Genomic DNA, 7897 nt, shown 5'->3' with positions numbered 1-7897 from the left:
TCCCTAGGGATGGGCATCGTGTTTAAGAACATCATGAATATTAGAGTCCAATAGCATCACGAAGAATTCTCATGAATGAATAAGCTACCCTATATACTTGTAGGAACGGCGTTAGAAAGGTTTAATTTTGAATTGCTATCTATGTTAAATACATAGAGTCATATCTACACAAAATTTTGGAAATCCTATGACAAGCTAATGTGATGCTCACGACAATTTTTAAACTCACCTTAAAAATTCTTCTTATTCAACACTGTGGAGGTTCACATCCTCTTGAACCATAAGGTGTGTTGCATAGGTTTTGCAATTCATGTACCAAATCTACAGTTATTCCTATAAGATAGATGTTGATGTTTATGATTTACACATATGTTCTTGGTCATCTCCATGTTGAAGTACCCATCCTCACCCCAACTTACACCCCCTGAAATTTTTAATGGTCCAATTAGTAGTTTCACTTTGACCTCATAAATTTCTTATTCTCAAATCTTTTGGTGCAAGAAGAGGATTTTTTAAGGGATGAGATGGCTTACTAAGGTGATGTTAATAGCTTCATGCATAGTAGCACCCATGGTATGCATCCCTTACAATTGAGGCTCGGTGATCGTCAATAATCAAAGCCTCAAGTGGAGAAGAGGAGGAGTGGGACAGTGAAATGCACGAATAGTGCCCGCATCTTGAAAGGAGAGAAATTGTTAATTGAGTCAGTCCCCCCTTACAACATTAATTTGAATTACTCCTGAGCTGAAGGCTACACTTGTTCCAAACCCTCTATCCATTCTTTGAACTCGCTCAATTCACTTGGCTCATGTTGCCTACACCTCTTTCTCCCATTCTTCCATGATCAACCGGTTCCATGAGAGATATGTGGGTGAAGTTAGGGGCTTAGGTTCTCTCCATCCTTTGGACTCACTCAATTCATCTAGCTCTTCGACACCTCTTTCTCCCATTATTCCCATGATCAATTGCTTCCATGAGAGTGATTTAGGTAAAGCAAAAGGCCAATGTTGTTCCAAACTCTCTCTCATTCTTTATACTTGCTTAGTGTGGCACCTCTTTCTCCAATCATTTCATCTTTTCCAAGTGATCGTTCATGAAGCTCCTTGAATGACAATCCCATTGCACCAGTGAGTTGTTGCTCTTTAGGTGGACAAAGCTGCCAAAGTTCCTCGAGAATATCTTGATACTTCCATTCCTTATCTTCCTTCTTAGGTGCCCGATACTGAGCCATGTCCCTCCACTTCAGCCAAGAATGGGACTCTAAAGGTTTGGTGAACATCACATCTTTGATGGTGATGGCATGCCTCATGCTATTTGCATCAAAGATAGCTAGGCTACCTATTGTTGCCCTTACATATGTACTAGCCAATTTCTTCAAGAGGAGGTAGCCAAGCAGCCCCTCTTTCCCATGACCTTCAGTTCAATCCATGGTTTTGCAGGCACTGCATGACTAGCCTTGGCCTTCCTATGGCACCTGCTCGATGTTGTCAACTTTTTGCAAAGGTTTGGCCCTTGCAAATACTGTGTTAATATATCATCATGGAAAACTACTCACTATATCGAAGGAACATGCCCCATATGTGATCAACATTCAACCAATTTCATTGTAGAGATTTCCCATTTGATCTACTAAACAATCTTGTCTTTTAGAAATTTCTCCTTGTCTAGTATCTTCATCACTACCTACTACCCAGTTTGGGTGTTTTTTGCATGCTTGCCCTAACAATCGGTTCCAAAAATGGGTGGTCCTCATTCTGAGGATTCTTGGAGCCGAAACCAACGGTTTCATGAGAGGAGCTAAATATTCACCGCAAAAAAGCAAGGTTGGCAACCTACTTTTCAGGCACAGATAATGGATGATTCATTCTTAGCTTGGAAAGCTTGTTGTCTTTGGGGCAAAAGGGAGGTGCAACAAAAATAGAGAGATGTTGGGGGAGGAGATTTCTACAAGGGAGGGATGTGGAGGCAGAGAGAGGGAGTGTGAGTGAGGAGAAGAGGGGAGCAAGGAGCTATGGCAAAGATGGAGAGGAGAGAAGTGGCTATGGAGATGAAGAAGTAAAAAACCTTACAAGGTTTGGCCATGGTGATGGCACACATAGTCTAGTCTGGCTTTACACGACGATGAAGAAGTAAGAAAGCTTGCAAGGTTTGGCTATGGCGATGGAACACAGATTCTACTCTAACTATGGCAATCGCATCTCTTAGTTTTCCGATAGCAAAAGCACTTGCAAATTAGAAAGGAGTGCTTTTTCCAAGATGAGCTCTCCTTGACCCACTTGTACAATTGTAGGTCCTTGACCTTGAATTGATCAAGGGACTAAAATGGTACATGTGGCATAATGAGGGCTTAGAAAAGGGAAATTTTTTCTCTAGGCTACCTACCATAAAAAAGGAATAAGTGACACAAGCAAGTGTGTATGGCCTACATGTTTTGGATTAGGAAGTGTAGGGTTCAAATCCCCTTGTCAAACCATATTATGGATGGGGGGTTGAGGCTACCCACCCTCATGAATACCCCCCTTTTCATGGATCAAACAAAAATTATAGACATTATACAAGTAGTCCTAGACCTACAATGCCTACCAAAGTAGGAGCGATTGGCTACAAAAGACAACACAACCTCATCATGCAAGCAGCAATGTGAGACAAACAACTTGACCAATAAGACATGGTGATGAACTATCACACCAAATGCAAAAGCAACACAAACATGCAGGTAAACAAACCCAAGCATACCGCAAATGATAGCCATCGGGTAGAACATGACCATATGGCAATAAGCCATAGGGCATAACATGCCCATGTGGCAAATGACATCCATAGGGAAGAACATGACCATGTTGCAATAAGCCACATGGCATACAAGACAATACAAGGAGCAAATAAAGTGACCATTGGTAGCTAACATTGGCAAGCTACCATGTAGGTAGTGCCACATTAGTAGGCATGCGTGCATCTATGTAACATGACAAGATGCCACCTCAATAGCTCCACATGGCACACCTATCATGTAAGCACACCCCTTTTGCTAAACACACTTTGTAGTCCACATCTGCACACACAATGCCACATCATCACCTGTGCTCCACTAGCACACCCTTCGCAAGGATACACAGCTTAACTTCCACATCATCATTTGGACGCTTCTCCTTGGTCAAAGTTTGGCAAGCCATAATTTTCTATTCAAGAGGTTCCAAAAATTGAAAAGTATCAACTTGTTTAGCTCTACATTATTGTCACATCTACACCATAAAACACTACTAATATTGATTTTGGAAATCAATCACTATGACCTTTATAACAAACAGCATTAAGCACCTCAATTATCAAGAAGCTCACTGGGGAAGGGTTCTACACCTAGGCTACACAAATGAAGTAGCTCTTGATGCAAAAAAAGCTATGGAAGACTGTTCAGGAAGAAACCTCTAATGTAGCAAGTGAACTTTGGGAAGAGAAAGATGATTAAGCATTATCAATCATTAACTCTAAGGAAATGATAAAGATGCATGGGAATAATTGAACATTGTGTTTGGAGCTAAAGCAAAGAATTAAGATATACATCTCAAAATTGAGATACATGGGTTTGAAATGGATTTCAATGAGTCATGGGCACAATTTGTGAGCGTTAAGATAAAAATTATCATGAGCCAACTAGAAGCAATAGATGCAAAGGTAGGAAAAAATGATGCGCTTGCAATCCTCCTAAAGTGTATGCCTAAAGAATACAATGCATTGACAACCACTTTGAATTATCTTCATGATCCGATACTTGAGGGATGTGTGCTATCTCTACTTAAAAAAGAAAGGGAATTGAAGACAACTACAACAACAAGTAGTAATTACAAAGAACAAGCACTCTTCCAGCAAGTACCATTGCAAAAGGATGGGTCACTATCAAAGTGAATGCAAAATGAAGAACAAGCCAAAATGTAACCATTGCAAGAACTTGGGATAGAAGGAAGAAGATTATAGGTTTAAGAAACAGAAAGCCAACTATGTAGAGACTTCATCAAGCAAAGAGGATAATAGCAAAACGATGAAATGTTCTGAGAGCCACAAAGACAAACTTTACCACCTTAGCCAATGGTTGTAAAAGGTCACCACATAAGTAGACCTAGTTTTTTTTATCAAACCTGACCACTTGAGAGTAGCTATTCAAGCACCTAGGGGGGTGATGGATTTTTCTTTTGTAACTCACATCTTACCACCTTGCAATAGCCTATACATCATGGCCCCAATGGGGGGTATTGAGAGTTGTGGTGCCATGAGCACATAATATAGGCAGGGTATTACTAAAGATATGAAGGAAGAGCATGCTTCCACATGGTAAAGAAGCCATAAATAAATAAATAACTAAATAATATGTATGTATGTGTATGTGTATGTGTATGTGTATGTGTATGTGTATGTATTTGTATATGTATATGTATGTGTGTGTGTGTAGGTACGTAAGTATGTAAGTATGTATCCACATGTGAGTAAGCAATGCAAGCATGTAGAAGGGAGGTCATTTCGTGCAATAAGACATGCAAGCTCTCAAGTCTCTCTATGAGTAAAATTTGAATCATGTAACCTAATTGAACTTGAGTCTATTCTTATTTAGTCTAGCTCTTCATCATGTGTACACTTTAGATTCATCCACCATGATTAGTTTAGACATTCCATGGGTCCCAGATACTCATGTTTTAATATAGAGGAGGGTAACCGACCCAATTAACAAAGTAAGGACTATTGAAGCTCCAAGATCCATGAATAAGCTAGCAGTCGATGAACTGGCCGAGGTAGTATCAAACTACTCTATGGGAGCATAGTTGGCTGCAAATGCATTTACAAATGAATTCCACCATGGAAAGATGAAAGGCTTGATTGGTTGCAAAAGATCACTCTCGATAGAAAGGAATAGATTTTGAGAAAACCTATGCACCAGTAATCAGAATGAATACAATCAGGTTATTTTTATCAGAGTTGCGCATGCTTTCAACTTGCATGTTCATCAAATGGATGTTAATGTCAAGTCAACTTTACTCAATGGAGACTTATGGAAAAAATAACAGATGCAGTAGCCAATAGGTTTTGAAGAACAAGAAAAATATCATACATATGTAGATCATATCAAGAGAAAATTGAGTAGGCAATTGAGCTTTGAAGTAGGAGATGAAGTATGGGGAGACAAAGATAGAAATTTTGATCCAATCATGACAAAGCATAATGATGTGCAAAATATGAGAGGAATATGTCATGTTAATGGGTAACCAATGAGTATATTGACTAAAATATTAATGTTCACATGAAGAACGAGTGACAGCGCGGAGGGAGGGAATAGATCGTGTGACTTCTCAATACTTCTTCCAATTAGTTTAATTCTTTTTCAAGTATAAAAGGATGACATGAGAGGCTTAAGGTGTCATAGAGGACAACATTTTTCCATTCAAGGTGTACATTAGTTGTACATTTCAATGTCTTTTCAATGTGCTTCCAAAGACCACAAAAAATCTTTTTAAAAATGTGCAATAATACAAGAGAATCTACATAAGGGGAATTAGATGGGGAATAAGCTTTGAGGAATATTGTTGATTAGGAGTAGGGACAAAGCAACAACGGGCCTTTCAATAAGGTAGATCCTTGATGGGCCTTGTTAGCATAGGTGGAGGTGGTAAGTCTCGTAGGGGTTCTAGAGTGGAGGTCGTACACTTGGTGTTCATGCATGGGATCTTCAACATGGCTCACTGGGTTTACTTATACGTGAAACTTCGACCTTTCAAACTTTGCTTGGATCTCATGAGAGTCTCCCAGTGTTCACGGAGTTGTAAGAACTATGACAGTGCATGGATGGCATCGATGCTATTGGGTAACTTGGCCGGAGGACTCCTACAATTGCCTAGAGGTGATGGCAATAGAGACGGTGTTCTCAATATAAGAAAGCTAGTCGAGTTAGTGAATATCATTTTTCTATTAGCTTGTATGGCTAATTGTGTGCCTCTGTGGCATTTCTATTATGGTTGTGTGTCATTTTTCTCATATAGTAATCTATTTACAGTCATTTTCTATGGAAGCTATCATTTTATGCAATCTATTATTGTTCCTAGTTATCTCTTGTGTCATTCAGATTGTGAGAAGGTATTGTGACATGTGTGGTTGCATCTCTTGTGATCATGGTCATTATTGTTGTAGTTCAAGTTTTGTAATCTTTGCAACAAGCTTGGTTGGGTTGAGCACAATTTTGGTTGATAAAATTTGAGTTGTAGTACACATCTTCTACTTTGTGTGCATTTGAGGGCTCATACTCCGAAGAAGATCATCGAGATTCGACTCAGTAAAAGTTCTAAGAAATCTCAAGAGAGCAAGAAGAAGTCAGAGAAGGACTTATCCTCTTGGTGTACAAGCTAAGGTATATAGCCGAGCTCTACTAAGGAGAAATATGGATAGCTAGTCCAAGACTTCCTCCAAGGAAGGCTTTCCAGAGATGTCAGTCATTAGATTTGATGGGAGGAACTTCCCTTTGTGGTAGTTGTTTGCCAGATTACTTTTTATGGAGTAGGGTCCCTGGGGATCATTTTGGGCACTTAGAAGAAAGCAACAAATAGCAGAGGATTGGAGAAGATGCAAGCATGGAATATGAAGAGCTTGAATGCCTTGGGTCTTTTGGGATGAGCACTCGGGGTGGATTTCTTCCACCATGTCGACATCTCAAAGATAGGAGAGATTATGCCCAAACAATAGCTTTTTGCTCTTCAAATGGGTGAAGGTGAGTCATTGGCAACACATTTGAATCATATCCAAGCAATCATGAAGCAACAACAAAGCCTTGGAGATTGAGTAGATGATGAGATGCTAAGGCAATCCTATTGACAAGTCTCCATCAAAGTACAATGAATTGGTCACCATTTTACTGACTCTTTAAGCTTTCATAGAAATGTTACTAAGCAAACAAAGAAAAGTGGAAATGAGTATTGTGGGCATAGGGGATCAAGATTTTGATGTTGACTCGGATTGTTGGAGGTGACTTCAACAACCTAGAGTTCACTGAGGACAAGCAGGGAGGAGCCTCTTTTGTTGAGATGCTGGTAGTAGATTGGAGCACCTAGGAGTAGCTCTCAGTGGCAGAGACACCTGAAGGGAGGCTTATTAGGCTCGCTAGTAGTCTCCATTTTTCTGTTGGGTAGACAAGGCATGATGGATTGCTGGAGCACCTTGACAAATTTTTTGTTGGATACCAGGCACTATAGAGGGGAGGCTCCATAGGTATTTTAGTAGGCACCATGATGTCAGATCACTCTCCAATTGTACTTCATCTAGAGCACCATTATGTTAAATCATTCTCCAATTGTACTTCATCTATCAAATCACTCTTTGATTGTACTTCATCTAGAGCAACTCTACCTTGGACTACCCAAAATGAGGTTTACATCCCAAATGAGCTCCTTCAGGAGGTGAAGGCACAACATGCAGTAGAGCTGAGATCTAGAGGCAGCCAAAGGGGGGAACCAGAGAGGAGTGTCTTGGGTAGCAAATGCAATCCAATGGAGTAGCCAGGAGCTACATTCTTATGCCCTTAGTTGGAGATATACTATTCAGTTGCAACAAAAGAGAGTACTATAGTGAGACCTATCATCCATAGAGAGACATCGAGAGAAGGATCTAGGTCCCCAGTGGCTTAGCGACTAGAATGAGAGCTTGCAGCTTGACTTGTAGGCCATGTCCCATAGAGCTTGAGCAGACAACTAGAGGCTCCATTCATCACAAATGAGGAGGAGCTAGAAGCTCTCACAGGAGGATGGCTTGACCCCGAGGCTTTTCCAATGTTTTTGGGAGCATATCTTCACTCTGCTTTGGTTGGCTTGCCAGAATATTTTTGACTCAGGCTCCCTTCTGCAGTCATTGAGTCAAGGCTAGATTT

The sequence above is a fragment of the Dipteris shenzhenensis genome, chromosome 4 (genome assembly GCF_047967505.1).
Source record: "Dipteris shenzhenensis isolate YYH24624 ecotype China chromosome 4, Dip_SZ_1.0, whole genome shotgun sequence".
Taxonomy (NCBI): domain Eukaryota; kingdom Viridiplantae; phylum Streptophyta; class Polypodiopsida; order Gleicheniales; family Dipteridaceae; genus Dipteris; species Dipteris shenzhenensis.
Note: the sequence above shows the minus strand (reverse complement) of the source record.